The sequence below is a fragment of the Tachyglossus aculeatus genome, chromosome 4 (assembly GCF_015852505.1).
Source record: "Tachyglossus aculeatus isolate mTacAcu1 chromosome 4, mTacAcu1.pri, whole genome shotgun sequence".
Taxonomy (NCBI): Eukaryota; Metazoa; Chordata; class Mammalia; order Monotremata; family Tachyglossidae; genus Tachyglossus; species Tachyglossus aculeatus.
Genome location: NC_052069.1, coordinates 62,046,497 through 62,063,150, shown reverse-complemented (window position 1 = coordinate 62,063,150; position 16,654 = coordinate 62,046,497). Strand labels below are relative to the sequence as shown.

Here is a 16,654-nt window from a genome sequence, read left to right as displayed (position 1 = left end):
AATATGTCTGCTAATCCTGTTTTACTGTACTTTCCCAAACATTTAGTACAGTTTTCTGCACATAAGCATGCAATAAATATGATTGCTTGATTAGACATACAATCCAGTCAGGACTGCTGGATTCCTGGTCCAGCGTTACAAACAATATTACTTGACACTTTACACACGTACACACAAACAATAAATAAATAAATAAATAAATAAAACTCCTATGTTCCAATAAGAACTAAAGTAAATCTCTCCCAGCTTCCTCCTCCCTACTTGGGCTAATGAGATTAAGTGATCAACAATGAATAATTCTTGGAGGAAACGGCTCACAGATTGTTCATTTTCAAGATGTAGAATAAGCCCTGAGTTGATACACACAAAAAATTGAATGGGGGGGGGGGGGGGGGGCTGTTAATTTACAGATGAGTTAATTGCAGCTTATTCCAAGGGATCTTTGAATAACGACATCATCAAGCTCCAACATGATTTCAGCCAAAATTTGTAGATTAATCAACCGTACTTGAGTACTTGCTGTGTGTGGAGCAGGGTGCTAAATGCTTGGAAGAGTGCCTTACAATAGAATTGGTAGCTTGTTTCCTGCCCACAATAATAATGATGGTATTTGTTAAGTGCTTACTATGTGCAAAACACTGTTCTAAGCACTGGGATAGCTGGGGAGGGTTTGCCTTTGTGGTCACAATTAACCACCATAATTGTAATTTTCAAGCGCTTAGTACCGTGCTCTGCACACAGTAAGCACTCAATAAATACGATTGAATGAATGAATGCAAGGTAATCAAGTTGCCCACTTGGGGTTCACAGTCTTAATCCCCATTTTACAGATGAGGTAACAGGCTCAGAGAAGTTAAGTGACTTGCCCAAAGTCGCACAGCTGACAAGTGGTGGAGCTGAGATTAGAACCCATGACCTCTGACTCCCAAGCCTGTGCTCTTTCCACTGAGCCACACTGCTTCTCTGCCAGTATAGTGCCTGGCAAATAATAAGCACTTAACAAATACCATAATTATTATTATTACAATATCATCATGGAACATCACCACTCTCTGTCCATCTATGCACTCTTAGTACAATCTACACCCAGTAGATGCTTAATATTTTTATTACCGTATCATGGATAGAACTACATTCTGTCTTACACCAGCATGTTGTAGGCATGTTTGCAGATGCCGGGAGCCCTCTTTAATACTCATCTTCTATCTACTCCAAGGAAGTCCCCAGAAAGCAGAAAAGCAAGAACTCACAAGCAAAGACCTGCCTTTACTTTATTCCCACTCTCATGATGCCTGAAGAAAATTGCAATAACAAAGGAAGTTGTCTTTTGAAGTCATAGGAGCATTTAAATTGGAAACCTTATGTTTGAATCACTTCCAAGGAAGTTGGATTAGCAAAGAAAATCCTATACTGAGGATTTCTTTACTATAGAGACATTTTACTGGACATGCCAATTCACAGCAATTATTGCTATAGTTTTCCAGGAGCTGAGTAATTTCACCACCATCATCAGCTGTATCATAAATATGGGATAAAAGGGTCACATGCTTTGGGATTGTTATGCAAGACAAAGCTAATCCTTAACTTTTTTTGGCAAACAGGTTACTTGGGGCCCAAGGACTTACTGACCATTTCACAAACACCTCAGTATGACAAAAATGGACCCTAAATGTTCTTTGTCAATAGAGCCTGCCATGGCAGACCAACAAAAACTACATTAGGCAAGAAGATACACTATTTGGTAGTATCCTGGATTCCCATTACATTTTTTTTTATATCCAAGTATGCTTTGATATATTAGTTTCTCCACTGATTTTCTCTGATTTTGGTGAGGGGAATAAAAATCAACTGGTAACAGCATATTCTTAGTTTTCACAGATTAATTTTTAACTAGCTGGACAAATTAGAATTATGTATTAATAAGGTTGGAACAACTTTAAGGAATTGTATTTATTAATAGGAGAATAAGCAAATGTAAATATCACGCAAAATAGTTTCTTGAGGAAAAAAAGTACCTCAGGAATTGGCTTTAGGAAACAGTAACTTGTTTGCTTCTTCACTCAATCAATCAATCATTTATTGAGCGCTTACTGTGTGCACAGCACTGTACTAAGCGCTTGGGAAGCACAAGTTGGCAACATACAGAGACAGTCCCTACCCAACAGTGGGCTCACAGTCAACTTGAAAAGCCAAACTGATTCATTTGAAAAAGTTTGCTTCTTCTTCTGATAAGGAGAAAGGGCCTTTCTTTATTTTACTGTAAAGCGACTCTGGTCCTCCTCTTGTGAAAACGCGGTTACAGAAATCAACAATAACAGCGAATCCATGGCAACACCCCAGAGTTCCCCTCTAAAACCCCTCCAGGATCCTGACAGGCTGAACTCTCACCCAAACTGACTTCAACTACCAGTCGCCTTTCCGAGCTATTATGTGGAAATTGGAATTATTAAAGAATTGTTTTCATATAGCCAACTTGTACTTCCCAAGCGCTAAGTACAGTGCTCTGCACACAGTAAGCGCTCAATAAATACGATTGAAAGAATATAGCCGCATTGAACATTATTCAGAGTGGTGACGAGGCCAGAGAGTACCTACTGGGGAAAAACCTGGCTGAAGAAACTTTTAGCAGCTCGTGGTTTCCAGTCAATATATAAAGGACATAGAGCTGCAGATGATTCAGAGAAGGGCAACCAAAATGATTAGGGGGTGGAGGGGCTCTTGTGGGGAAAAATGATTGTTGGAGTCTCCATTCGAGGAGGCTGGCTAAACTTCAATCCTGAGGCCTCAGGATCAAGGACCTGCTCCAAGGAATTGATTATAGAGATAGTGGTTTGCACAACACCACTTATACTTTTATCCCAAAGCGCTCCTGTGCCCATGGTCTGCAATCAGCAAGGAGGAAAGCAGGGTTTGCAGCACACTGCAAAGAGCACACAAGGTTTTTAACACCGAGAACCTATTTAGGGCCACGGCACCACCACTGACTACTATAAAGTGGAGCCAGGATCCTGGCAGTTGCCTTATGAACTGCACGCCACGGTTTTTGATATGCAGGAAAAAAATGGAAAAGGTTAAGTCTCTCCGGCCTGCAAGGATGAAGGCTGAGAAGCTGTGTGGCTGTGGGCAAGTCACTTCACTCTTCTGTGCCTCAGTTCCCACACCTGCAAAATGGGGATTAAGACTGTGAGCCCCACGTGGGACAACCTGATCACCTTGTATCCTCCCCTGCGCTTAGAACAGTGCTTTGCATATAGTAAGTGCTTAAAAAAAATGCCATTATTATTATATGACTGAAATATAGAGAAACAGGATGGCCGTGGCCCAGGTAGACACGGAATTGCTGTTCATCAAATCCCACAAAACCAGGAACAAGGACATGCATTAAAGTTTAAATAAGCAAAACAAACTAAAGGAAAACTTCTCACATCAGATGGTACGCAGACGTTCTGTAGGCAGCACATATCAAGAGCTAGAAGAAGCATGGTGTAGAGGATACAGCACGAGTCTGGGAATCTGAAGGTCACGGGTTCTAATCCTGGCTCCTCCACGCATAAGCTGGGTGACCTTGGGCAAGTCACATCACTTCTCCGTTACCTCAGTTACCTCATCTGTAAAAGGGGGACTGATACTGTGAGCCCCAAGTGGGACAGGGACTGTGTCCAACCCGATTTGCTTGTATCCACCCCAGCGCTTTGGACGTGCCGGGCACGGAGTAAGTGCTTAACAAACAGCACAGTTATTATTATCATTATTACTATGAAGAAGGATTTGGATGAGAAGGCCATAATAGGTCATTAAAGGCACAACCCGATCTCGAATGACCGTACTCCGTAAACTCCGGAGACGTGGCTTGCACAAATGGCTACCAATAGGCCTGTGTCCATTAGCCCTGCCCAACGTTACATCAAATCTCTGCAGAGGATTTGACCCCCTCCTCCGCTCTCCGCACCCCTCCTGCACCTCCGAACACAGGCTTGAAACCCAACTTCTCCACTTGAGAGATGGGGCCGAGATTTTAGGTGGACTTAGGCAACCCAGACTCTCCTGCCCTGATTCCATGCTGCTTTTCACTGAAAATCCGATTCAGCTGTTTCCTCTGCCCACTTTCCCCACCCCTCCCTGAACACAACTTGGGACCAGCTGCTCAGTCTGGGCAGGGTCTGTGTCTACCAACTCTCTTGTACTTTCTCACGTGCTTAGTACAACGCATCAGTGCATAAATCGGATGCACCAGGCAGTATCTCTGTATTACAAAGAACAGCCATGAGGATGACCGTCAAGGAAGGCAACGATTAAGTTTCCTCAAGAATCCTCTGGTGCCATTGTTGGGGACAGTCACTAGACCCATTTAAGACACTCCTTTTAAAGATTCTTTAAAACACTAAAACTTTCATTCATTCATTTGTATTTATTGAGCACTCACTGTGTGCAGAGCACCGTGCTAAGCGCTTGGAAAATACAATTCGGCAACAGATAGAGACAATCCCTATCCAACAATGAGCTCACGGTCTAGAAGCGGGGAGACAGACAAAACCAAACAAGGAGACAGGCATCAATAGCACCAAGAGGCTGACAAGTTGTAAGGACAATTTTTTCCTCATAACTTAAGAATATTATTCTATTTTGTATTTTCAAATGAGAAGCATCACCTAAGAAATGCCACTGACTGATGGCTACCTCCCATCAATTGTAAAGTATCATTCATGTTGGTACTATTCATTTTACATTCATTTCATTCATATAAGCTTTAATTCTATTTGTTTTGACGATTTTGACACCTGTCTACATGTTTTGTTTTGTCGTCTGTCTCTCCCTTCTAGACTGTGAGTCCGTTATTGGGTAAGGACCGTCTCTATATGTTGCCGACTTGTACTTCCCAAGTGCTCAATACAGTGCTCTGCACACAGTAAGCGCTCAATAAATATGACTGAATGAATGAGCAAGTAATTCATAATTTAAAGAGGAATGCTACAAGAACTCCTTTAAAAATTTAGAAATACACTGTTCATTGATGCTCTTGACAGAACGTAGTTATATTTCATATGTAAGTAAAACTTTAGAGACAAGCTACTCCCTACTCCCTCGCCTCCGCATTTGGATCTACATCTTTTAAGCACTTGATATTCACCCAACCCACAGACCCTCAGCACTTATGTACTGTTCTCACCATATCCATTAGGAATTTCTGCGTCTCTAGACTGCAAGATCCTTATGGCCAGGGAATGTGTCTATCAACTCTGTTAATACTATTGTGCAAAACAGTAGGTGAAGGGATGTTCTGCCCACATCTCCCCATTCCTTAAAAACATTCAATGGTTGTCTGCTCCTCTCTACATCAAACACAAATACTCGACCATTGGCTTTAAAAATATTCACTCAATCCACTCTCTTCTCCAACTAAACCCCAGTTCTGACTCTGTCCCTCTCAAGCGCACCTACTCGCTGGGCCTCATTCACTCCTGCCTTCAACCCCGCTTCTCTGTCAGGAACTCTGTATCCGACAATCACAGCTCTTCCCATCTTTCAAGCCACTCTGAATCACGTCTCCTCCAGGAAGCCTTCCCTGATTAATTTCTGTTCTCACCAGGTTATAGATCATCATCATCAATCGTATTTATTGAGCGCTTACTGTGTGCAGAGCACTGTACTAAGCGCTTGGGAAGTACAATTTGGCAACATATAGAGACAGTCCCTACCCAACAGTGGGCTCACAGTCTAAAAGGGGGAGACAGAGAACAAAACCAAACATACTAACAAAATAAAATAAATAGAATAGATATGTATCCTCCACACACCAACCATGCACTTTGATTGTGTACTACCCATAGCCACTCTATTCATAGCTTGCTTACCCTACTAAACCATTCATTTATGTATCTATCCACTTTCCACTGTACTTCTACCCTCCTATCCCGATTATTTCAGTGTCCATATTCCCCACTACCATGCAAGCTTCTTGAGGCCAGGGATTATATCTAACTCCATTGTACTCTCTCAAGTGGAGGAGCTTAGCAAGTACTACTGGTTGACAGTGGGGTGCAAATGACAAGTCAACCAATGCTATTTAATGAGCGACCGTTGTGTGCAAAGCGCTTAGTACAGTGCTCTGCACACAGTAAGCGCTCAATAAATGCAATTGAATGAATGACTTGGAAAGTATAATATAACAATTGGTAGATTCGATCCCTACCCTCAAGGAGTTTACAGTCTACAGGGGCAGCTGGTCATTAAAACAGAATAGGAATAGATGTAACAGAGTATAAGATTATTCACACAAATACTGTGGGGCTGGGATGAGTATCAAAGTGCTTAAGGGGTACTGAGACAAGTGCATAGTTGACAGAGAGGAGAGAGCAGAGAGAAGAAATAAGGAGATTAAGTTTGGGAAGGTCTCTTGGAGAAGATGTGATTTTAGGAGAGCTTTGAAGTTGGGGACAGCTGAATATGGAGGAGGGAATTCCAGTCCTAGAGGAGGACATGGGCACAGGATCAGTGGCAGGGCAGATAAGATCAAGGTACGGAGAAAGTAGATTGGCTTTAGAGAAGTGAAGTGTGTGGGCTGGGAAGTGGTAGATCAGCAAGATAGGAGGGTGAGCTAACTGAGTGCCTTAAAGCCGATGGTAAGGAGTTTCTTTTTGATGTGAAGGTAGATGGGTAACCATTGGAGGTTTTATAGGAATGGAGAGACGTTTCAGGAAAATGACCTGAGAAGCAGAGTGAAATATGCGCTGGGGAGGAGAGCCACAGGAGTCAGAGCAGGAGATGATAGGCGCTTGGATCATCATCATCAATCGTATTTATTGAGCACTTACTATGTGCAGCCTGGTGGTAGTGCGAATGGAGAGGAAAGAATGGATTCTAGAGATGTTGTGAAGGAAGAACAGACAGGATATCATGACAGATACTGTGTGAATTGAACAAGAGAGATGAGTACAGGGCAATAATGATAATAACAACAGTGTCAAAGAGAGACATGACTAGCAGGGATGACAGACAATGTAAGCTTCCTGCAGACGCCAAGCTTCCCATGGGCAGGAATCGACTACCAATTAGTAATAATAATAATGGCGGCATTTGTTAAGCGCTTACTATGTGCGAGGAACTGTACCAACTATCATATTGTACTCTCCCAAGCACTTATTACAGTGCTCTGCCACTCAGTAAGCATAATAATGATGGCATTTGTTAAGCACTTACTATGTGCAGAGCACTGTTCTAAGCACGGGGGCGGGGGATACAAGGTGATCGAGTTGTCTCACAAAGGGCTCACAGTCTTAATCCCCATGTCATAGATGAGGTAACTGAGGCTCAGAGAAGTTAAGTGACTTGCCCAAGGTCACACAGCAGACATGTGGCGGAGCGGAATTCGAACCCCGGACCTCTGACTCCAAAGCCCATGCTCTTTCCACTGAGCGCTGCTTCTTTATAAAAATCTCAATCAATATTCTCTGCTTCTGCTTCTTCGCTGCTTCTCAACAAATATCACTGATTGATTGATGGACTTGGAGAGGATTCCCAGACTGCCAACTTAAGGGGTGGGTGAAATATATTAGAATCAGGTGAATGGAGTTTTTTGGTTGTGGGGAACCGGGAGCGGGGGTGCTGGAAGGGAGAACTATGGACTCAAACTTGGTGGGCAAAGTTTGGAAATGACCTATAGGCAGGAGATGGAAAATCAGAATTTATGTGCTAATACCAAGGTAAACAAAGAAGAACTGGCTGTTAACCAAAGGGCAAAATGAATGCCTTCAGGTACTTGTACAATCCGAAACAACTTTAAAATGTTAAGTGGTTCATTATATTTTATACTGTTGTTAACAAAATTTAAAAACTTCAATAAAACAGCCAGTAGGCACTGCTGCAAGTTTTATTACAAATCCTATCATAAAGTAAAACAGTAAAAAATTCTACAGTGTATAGAGCATCTAGAGCAGACATCACGAAAGAATTTTATTGGTGCATAAAGCTTAATTTTATTCATTAATTCCTATCCTTTATCTTCCCAATGCAAAAGAATGCATATCTGTGTAACTATATGAGTAGATCCGTGTCTACATAAAAGTAAAATAATTCTAGTTTGCAGTAGGCAAGTCAGTGCAGGAAGTAGGTGTGGCCAATAAAATGAAGTAACCAAATGTTCACAATAGGAATACTTAAACAGCAGTGTTTCTTCCACAAGACCCAACGTTATCAATTAGGAAAACTGAACTTAAAATTCAAGGAAACACGTTAGAATTCAGTTTACCATTTCTTGTTAAAGCTAATTTTAAATCCGAAAATTCAAAACCAATAGATTCTGAAAATCAGTGGAAATGGCTTCTTTCTGTTTAAAGTTTTCACCCACATAAAACTCTCTCAAAATCTGCAAAACGATTATATTTCTTTTTTAGCATTTTATCCTTCAACCTATAACTTTTCCCAATTTGATTTTGGACACACAAATCCGGTTCTAGGGTTGTAGATAATGAGAAAAATAATGACTGAAATAGTGTCAAAAATTTTCAGAGATGTACAAGCCAAGGAAATGTAACAATTCCTTTTCACACATTTAAAATGTCTTTATAGTAACCCCAGGAAAATACAAAACAAAAACTGCATAACTCTCAACTTGTCATGAACTAATGTTCATTAACACATTTTAGCTCACTAAAAGAATGTTGGCCCCAAATTATACAAATGCCAAAACAGAAAGCAATCCAAGATTTCAGTTTAAAAAAATTATTTTCACTAATATGTGCATAATTTTATATTAGTTTACCATGATCTACAATATACTATAAAACATAAAAAAATTTCCAAATTGCTATTTCCTTACTGCATTCTTTTTTGGTAAATATTATAAGGTTTAATAAAATATAAATTTGATTGTAAGTTTCCTGTACAAAGGAAAGAAATTCTGTGGATCTTTATTTTTTTAAACTAGTGTAAAAGTGTAAGATAAGATTTCTTAAGGAATAAAGGACTTTTCAAAAGTCAAATTTGTCTGCCAAATGTTAGGAAAATATTTCTGTTTAGCGTTATAATATAGGGTTGTACAAGTTAAAGGGAAAATACTCATCTTAAAAAAAATTCCTTTTTTCCCCTTTCCCACCAGAATGAAATTCAGAGTTTAAAAGCAAGTGTGAGCACTGTTTTTGTAATGCCAAAATTAACAGATTCATTATAAATTACCAAATTCCAGAATGCCAGACAATTTAAGTGCAAGCAGCTCTGGTTTAGAATTCTTCACACACAGTTACTTAAGCTTGTCTAAATCCTCTGCCCTAAATTCCCTCATCTCATTAATTGCTCTTTATCGTTTCTAAATAGAGCCCCTACTTTATTTCTCATTTAATTCTCTTCTAGCTTAGAGGGCATATTTGGACATGAACAAAGGAACAGCAATGGATTCTGCCAGCTTTCAAAAGAGAGGATGAATATCTGACCCACATCCAAACAATGAAAAGAATTTGGAGAGAGGGGGAAGGAGGAGAGGCTGCTTTCCAAACAGTGTCGATATTTTGAGAATGACTCCTTTTTTCTTCTTAACCTGAGATCACTATGTGATTTAGGGCAAATAAGTACCAAAATAGTGTTCACAAACAATGAAGAGGTATCTCTGCACTATATTTTCTTCACAGAAAATTCTTTATCTCCCTCCAGATAGACACCCGAGGTACGGCTAATTTACATTCATTACCGTATCTTACCAATGGAATCCAGGAAAATTAAAAATAAGATAACGTACATTCTTTCTGTTTAAATGAGGATTTCAATTTATTTCAAAATTTCAAAATTGCCCCCAAATAAGTAATATTCCCATACCCTCACTTTGTGAAATTTTATAAGAAGCCTCAAGAGTTTGAACCATGAATGGGAGAGCCTATGTTTAGAGGTTTGTTCTGGGTTTTGGGGGGTTTTTTAAATAGCATTTATACTAAAGGCTAGGGTATATAGGGTCCCTGTCGCACATAGGACTCACAGTCTTAACCCCCATTTTACAGATGAGGTAACTGAGGCACACAGAAGTGACTTGCCAAAGGTTACACAGAAGACAAGTAACAGACTCAGAATTAGAACCCAAGCCTTCTGATTCCCATGCCTGTGCTCTTTCCGCTAGGCCACGCTGCTTCTCACAGCATTCACTGCAAAAGAATGCAGCTTGAAGAGTTATAGTCTTGATTATAAATTTCTGTATGTGTATTTAAAGAAAAAATGGAAGGAAAATGGGAATTTTAAAAAGAGTAAAATCCTATAGCTTAAAAGTCGAGGCTAATTTATAATAATAATAATTTTGGTATTTGTTAAGCGCTTACTATGTGCAAAGCACTGTTCTAAGCGCTGGGGAGGATACAAGGTGATCAGGTTGTCCCATGTGGGGCTCACAATCTTAATCCCCATTTCACAGATGAGGTAACAGGCACAGAGAAGTTAAGTGACTTGCCCAAAGTCACACAGCTGACAAGCGGCGGAGCCGGCATTTGAACCCATGACCTCTGACTCCCAAGCCTGGGCTCTTTCCACTGAGCCATGCAAGTAATTATTAGAATAACTTTGCTTAACCAGGGGCATGGGACCAAACCAGAAATTTCACTTCTTGGTTTTACTGGAGCAAGAAGAATAAGCCAAAAAGGACTAGGAAGTGCCAGTACTTAAGGAAACTGCCCTGCACTGTACTGAGCGCTTGGGAGAGTACAACACAACAATATAACAGTGATATAACCTGCCCATACGAGTTTAACTCCAGATCCTTTACATCGTCACGAGACATTATATGCAGGAGAAAACAATTATAATCCATTTAAATAAAATCATCTTATTCCAAAATACATCTCACTTCTGCTGATGACAGGTGAGATGTTACCAATTCATCCCCCAAGCTTGCCAATCGATTTAAGGTGACTGCGGCCGAGTTTGTAAACTGTCCTAAATTCAATTTGGCAGTGAATATGTTAAGGTTGTTCTTCATCATCATCATCAATCGCATTTATTGAGCGCTTACTGTGTGCAGAGCACTGTACTAAGCGCTTGGGAAGTACAAGTTGGCAACATATAGAGACAGTCCTTACCCAATAGTGGGCTCACAGTCTAAAAGGGGGAGACAGAGAACAAAACCAAACATACTAACAAAATAAAATAAATAGAATAGATATGTACAAGTAAAATAGAGTAATAAATATGTACAAACATATATACATATATACAGGTGCTGTGAGGAAGGGAAGGAGGTGAGATGGGGGGGATGGAGGGGGGACGAGGCGGAGAGGAAGGAAGGGGCTCAGACTGGGAAGGCCTCCTGGAGGAGGTGAGCTCTCATCATCATCATCATCATCAATCGTATTTATTGAGCGTTTACTGTGTGCAGAGCACTGTACTAAGCGCTTGGGAAGTACAAGTTGGCAACACATAGAGACAGTCCCTACCCAACAGTGGGCTCACAGTCTAAAAGGGGGAGACAGAGAACAAAACCAAACATACTAACAAAATAAAATAAATAGAATAGATATGTACAAGTAAAATAAATAAATAAATAGAGTAATAAATATGTACAAACATACATACATATATACAGGTGCTGTGGGGAACGTAAGTAGTGATGGGGTTTGGCCCTAATGCTTTCAAAAGACTTGGAAAGGGGAGAAAGCAATAGAAACAAGTGCCTTCCTTCATCCTTTGTTTACCTGCTGTGTGGGCGCAAGTCAACTAAAACTGCTTTTGGGGACAAGGAATGGCAGCAACTCAGACAGCGATCAAAAGTAACCACAAATTGGTATTTGATATTCATGGATCAAAGGTGGAGCTCTCCCGTGCAGTACTAAAATGATAACTTCTAAGCAGCGGTCAGGCGTTGGTTTCCTCAATTTCTCTCTCCCTAAGCAACTACCAACTCCAGTTTAAAGGTCCGAAGTCCAAACCACTTAGACGTTAGGAACTGGAAAAGTTTCCACCCGCTGGCAATACAGCCTGTACAGTATCGATTGGGATTTCCAACGCTCGGTTACCAAACATTTTCCATTTAAAAATCAAACATTCCATCTATCCGCGCCACTGTTTAAACAACGCCTTATTATCACAAAGTTTTCTTGGTGGGTTTCTGTTAGGACTTTCGGGAAACTCTGGATTCGCGGAGCTTCCTACTTCTAGTGCCCCAAATCCTACCCACTAAATTTACCAATAATTAAAAATAATAGTCACAGCACAAACAGATACAGACACACTGCCACGGGAGAGGTTATACACAACTGCTCTATAAAAAAAAAGAAAGACAAAGTCAGTGTTCTTGATACAGGCTTGGGATGTTTGCATTCGGTTGAAAGCAACATTAAGTCTCTTTAATAAGCACTATTCATTCATTCAATTATATTTATTGAGCGCTTACTGTGTGCAGAGCACTGTACTAAGCGCTTGGAAAGTACAATTACGGTGGTTAATTTTGACCACAAAGGCAAACCCTCCCCCCAAAGAGGAATTTAGTGCTTCCTTTTTCGTCGAAACCTATCCCCAAGGCCCTAGAATATCTAGGAGCTCTAAAATATCTTGTTTTCTTTCCAAGATATGAGGGGGCCGATTCGTCCCGTTTCTGATTTTCCGTTGCGGAGTTGGTGGGAGCCAAGGCTCCAGGAAGGGGGGGGGGAGGGCAAAGGTCAAAATAATAATAATAATAATAATAATAGTAATAATAATAATAATAATAATAATGGCATTTGTTAAGCGCTTACTATGTGCCAGGCACTGTTCTAAGCGCTGTGGGGGGGATACAAGGTTATCAGGTTGCCCCACGTGGGGCTCACCGTCTTCATCGAAGAGCCCAGACTTGGGAGTCAGAGATCATGGGTTCAAATCCCAGCTCGTCAGCTGTGTGACTTTGGGCAAGTCACTTCACTTCCCTGTGCCTCAGTTCCCTCATCTGTCAAATGGGGATGAAGACTGTGAGCCCCCCGGGAGACAACCTGATCACCCTGGATATCCTCCCCAGCGCTTAGAACGGTGCTTGGCACATAGTAAGCGCTCCACACATGCCATCATGATTATTCATCCCCATTCTCCAGATGAGCTCAGAGGCCCAGAGGAAGTGACTCGCCCAAAGTCACGCAGCTGGCAAGTGGCAGAGTCGGGATTAATAATAATAATAATAATGGCATGTATTAAGCGCTTACTATGTGCCAAGCACTGTTCTAAGCGCAGTGTGGGGATACAAGGTGATCAGGTTTGTCCCACGGCGGGGCTCACTGTCTTAATCCCCATTTTACAGATGAGGTACTGAGGCCCAGAGAAGTTAAGAGACTTGCCCCAAGTCCCACAGCTAACAAGTGGCGGAGCCGGGATTTGAACCCATGACCTCTGACTCCAAAGCCCGGGCTCTTTCCACTGAGCCATGCAGAACCCATGGCCTCCGGAGGGGCACACGGAGAAGGGTACGAGGGTGTGAAATAATAACAACCAGGGTCTTTGTTAAGCTCTTACTATGTACGTGAGAAGCAGCGTGGCTCAGTGGAAAGAGCCCGGGCTTTGGAGTCAGAGGTCATGGGTTCAAATCCCGGTTCCGCCACTTGTCAGCTGTATGACTTTGGGCAAGTCACTTCACTTCTCTGTGCCTCAGTTCCCTCATCTGTAAAATGGGGATGAAGACTGTGAGCCCCCCGTGAGACAACCTGATCACCTTGTAACCTCCCCAGCGCTTAGAACAGTGCTTTGCACATAGTAAGCGCTTAATACATGCCGTTATTCCAACTTGTACTTCCCAAGCTCTTAGTCCAGTGCTCTGCACACAGTAAGCGCTCAATAAATATGATTGAATGAATGAATGAAAGAGCCCGCGCTTGGGAGTCAGAGGTCATGGGTTCTAATCCCGCTCCACCGTCAGTTGTGTGACTTTGGGCAAGTCACTTCACTTCTCTGTGTCTCAGTTCCCTCATCTGAAACAATGGGGATGAAGACTGTGAGCCCCCCGAGGGACAACCTGATCACCTTGTAACCTCTCCAGCGCTTAGTCCAGTGCTCTGCACACAGTAAGCGCTCAACAAATACGATTGAATGAAGACATGAAAGAGACCGGGCTTGGGAATCAGGGGTCATGGGTTCTAATCCCGACTCCACCGTCAGCTATGTGACTTTAGGCAAGTCGTTTCACTTCTCTGCGCCTCAGTTACCTCATCTGTAAAAACGGGGATGAAGACTGTGAGCCCCCAGTGGGACAACCTGATCACCTTATAACCTCTCCAGCGCTTAGTACAGTGCTCTGCACACGGTAAGCGCTCAATAGGACCGTCTCTCTATGTTGCCAACTTGTACTTCCCAAGCGCTTAGTCCACTGCTCTGAACACAGTAAGCGCTCAATAAATACGATTGAATGAATACGATTGAATGAATGAATGAATGAAAGAGACCGGGCTTGGGAGTCAGAGGTCGTGGGTTCTAATCCCAGTTCCACCAACTGTCAGCTGTGTGACTTTGGGCAAGTCACTTTTCTGCACCTCAGTTCCCTCATCTGTAAAAATGGGGATGAAGACTGTGAGCCCCCCGTGGGACAACCTCATCACCTTGTAACTTCTCCAGCGCTTAGTACGGTGCTTGGCACACAGTAGGCGCTTAATAAATTCATTCAATCATTCATCCAATCGTATTTATTGAGCACTTCCTGTGTGAATGAATGAATGAGCCCAAGCTTGGGAGTCAGAGGTCATGGGTTCTAATCCCGGTTCCACCAACTGTCAGCTGTGTGACTTTGGGCAAGTCACTTTTCTGCGCCTCAGTTCCCTCATCTGTAAAAATGGGGATGAAGACTGTGAGCCCCCAGTGGGACAACCTCATCACCTTGTAACCTCTCCAGTGCTTGGTACGGTGCTTGGCACATAGTAAGCGCTTAAGAAATTCATTCATTCATCCAAGCGTATTTATAGAGTGCTTACTGTGTGCAGAGCACTGGACTAAGTGGTTGGGAAGTCCAAGTTGGCAACATCTACAGACGGCCCAGCTGCGGGCTCACAGGCTAGAATGCCATCATCATCATCATAAGGGACAATCTTATCACCTTGTATCCTCCCCAGTGCTTAGAACAGTGCTTTGCACATAGTAAGCGCTTAACAAATGCCATTCTCATCATCATCATCAATCGTATTTACTGAGCGCTTACTGTGTGCAGAGCACTGTACTAAGCGCTTGGGAAGTCCAAGTTGGCAACATCTAGAGACGGTCCCTACCCAACAGTGGGCTCACAGTCTAAAAGGGGGAGACAGAGAACAAAGCCAAACATACTAACAAAATAAAACAAATAGGATAGGTACAAGTAAAATAGAGTAATAAATATGTACGAACATATATACATATATACAGGTGCTGTGGGGAAGGGAAGGAGGTAAGATGGGGGGGATGGAGAGGGGGAAGAGGGGGAGAGGACGGAAGGGGCTCAGTCTGGGAAGGCCTCCTGGAGGAGGTGAGCTCTCAGTAGGGCCTTGAAGGGAGGAAGGGAGCTAGCTTGGCGGGTGGGCATCATCATCTTCGAATCCCGGCTCCGCCAACTGTCAGCTGTGTGACTCTGGGCAAGTCACTTCACTTCTCTGTGTGTTGCCGACTTGTACTTCCCAAGCGCTTAGCCCAGTGCTCTGCACGCAGTAAGCGCTCAATAAATACGATTGACCGATTCTCTGGGCCTCGGTTCCCTCATCTGTCAAATGGGGATTGAGACTGTGAGCCCCCCGTGGGACAACCTCATCACCTTGTAACCTCCCCAGCGCTTAGAACAGTGCTTTGCACACAGTAAGCGCTTAACAAATACCATCATCATCATTATTATTATTATTATTACTCTATTTATTTATTTAACTTGTACATATCTATTCTATTTATTTTGTTAGTATGTTTGGTTTTGTTCTCTGTCTCCCCCTTTTAGACTGTGAGCCCACTCACAGTTGGGTAGGGACCGTCTCTAGATGTTGCCAACTTGGACTTCCCAAGCGCTTAGTACAGTGCTCTGCACACAGTAAGTGCTCAATAAATACGATTAATGAATGAATGAATTACTCTATTTATTCATTTTACTTGTACCTATCTATTCTATTTATTTTATTTTGTTAGTATGTTTGGTTTTGTTGTCTGTCTCCCCCTCCTAGACTGCGAGCCCGCTGTTGGGTAGGGACTGGCTCTAGATGTTGCCAACTTGGACTTCCCAAGCGCTTAGTCCAGCGCTCTGCACATAATAAGCGCTTAACAAATACCATTATTATTATTACTATTATTATTATTACCATCATCCTCATCAATGCCCCCCTCAGCCCTCGCAGCCCGCCGGTCGCCCGTTGCCCCCCCGCCCAATTTACCTGGGCGTTGGGCCTGGCCCTGGCACACAGTCGGTTGTCAGCCGAGCTTGGGCGCTGAGGCGCGGCCCCGCTCGGCGGCCGGCGGGCGCGCGCCCCCGTCCCGTGACGTCACCCGGCGCCCACCAATGAGCGCCCTCGCTGGCGTCCGACCTCCCCCCCGCTCTGCGCTTGCGCGCCGCCGCGCGGCCGCCTTTCAAACGGACTCCGTCCCGCGTTTTTCGGTCTGGCCAATGGGAGGGCGCGAGGGAGAGTCGCCGGCCACGCCCCCCTTCCCCCCCGCCCGCCCGCCCGCCCCCTCAGTCGCCTCACGCAGTCGGAGGGTGGAAGGAAAAGGCCCACTCATTCATTCACTCGTTCAT

General features: G+C 43.0%; 1 protein-coding gene across 2 annotated transcripts in view; it reads right to left on the bottom strand.

Annotated features, from left to right (window-relative positions):
• GPSM2 (G protein signaling modulator 2) overlaps positions 1–16,367 on the bottom strand; it is a 66,108-nt gene extending 49,741 nt beyond the window's left edge. For both annotated transcript variants that reach the window (XM_038745144.1, XM_038745145.1), the window contains exon 1: positions 16,296–16,367. The gene's annotated coding sequence lies outside the window, so the exon portion shown is untranslated. The remainder of the gene's footprint in view (positions 1–16,295) is intronic.
• Between the last annotated feature and the right edge of the window lie 287 nt (positions 16,368–16,654).